Source organism: Octopus bimaculoides, chromosome 25 (genome assembly GCF_001194135.2).
Source record: "Octopus bimaculoides isolate UCB-OBI-ISO-001 chromosome 25, ASM119413v2, whole genome shotgun sequence".
Lineage (NCBI taxonomy): Eukaryota > Metazoa > Mollusca > Cephalopoda > Octopoda > Octopodidae > Octopus > Octopus bimaculoides.
Window position 1 is genome coordinate 16,274,097 of NC_069005.1, and position 935 is coordinate 16,275,031.

Here is a 935-nt window from a genome sequence, read left to right on the forward strand (position 1 = left end):
TATATATATGCGTGCATGATTTTATATATCATCATTGTTTAACATCTGCCTTCCATGCTGGCATGAGTGAGATGATTTGACAAGAGCTTGCCAGGCAGAAGCCTGCACCAGACTTCTGTCATTGTTTTGGCAGGATTTTTACAGCTGGATGCCCTTCCTAAAACCAACCACTCAGCAGAGTGGACTATAGTACAGGAGAAGGAGAGAGTGTGGGAGATAGCAGAATAGAGATGGTGGCAAAGTGCCGGGCATATGAAATGATATAGTGTGACGGGGCATGGGTGGAACACACAGGTCGGAACCTAGCAAAGAGCAATGATACAGTGACACAGGGCCAAGAGGACAGGATTGGGGAGTGGGAGGTAAACCTAGTGCATGAAGTGGAAATGTGAGGAAGAGAAGAGATGTAGTTTGGTTTGTTGGGGTAGAGTGTGAGAGAAATTTTCTTGTTAAGTGTGGGTGGGACACAGTGCTTCTAGAACTCAGTTTTGCTGACATGGGTGCGACTTCCCAAAAACTTCATATTGCCAGACATCTCAGTCCATTGTCATTTCCTCCGTGAGGCCCAACATCCTAAGATTGGTCCTTATCACTTCATCCCACGTCTTCCTGGGTCTCCCTCTTCTGTGGGTACCATCTACTTTCAGTGATAGGTATTTCTTTATGCAGCTGTCCTCATTCATACACATCACATGTCCAAACCAACGTAGTCTTCTCTCTTGCATGCTACATTTGGTTCCTCTTGTGCCCAACTTTTCTCAATACATTTGCACTTTGTCTTACTACCATGTAGTATAGCTGTTTGCACACAAGCATCATATAGTCTACCTCACTCTGAGACAGAGTCCTTTTGTTACCAACAGAAATAATAGCTCTCTGATCTTCCTCCACCCAATTCTTATTCTAGAAACAATATATATATATATATATATATA

General features: G+C 43.2%; 1 protein-coding gene across 1 annotated transcript in view; it reads left to right on the forward strand.

Moving 5' to 3' along the window:
• LOC106881207 (ubiquitin carboxyl-terminal hydrolase 30) overlaps positions 1-935 on the forward strand; it is a 47,082-nt gene that overhangs the window by 19,565 nt on the left and 26,582 nt on the right. The window lies entirely within an intron of this gene.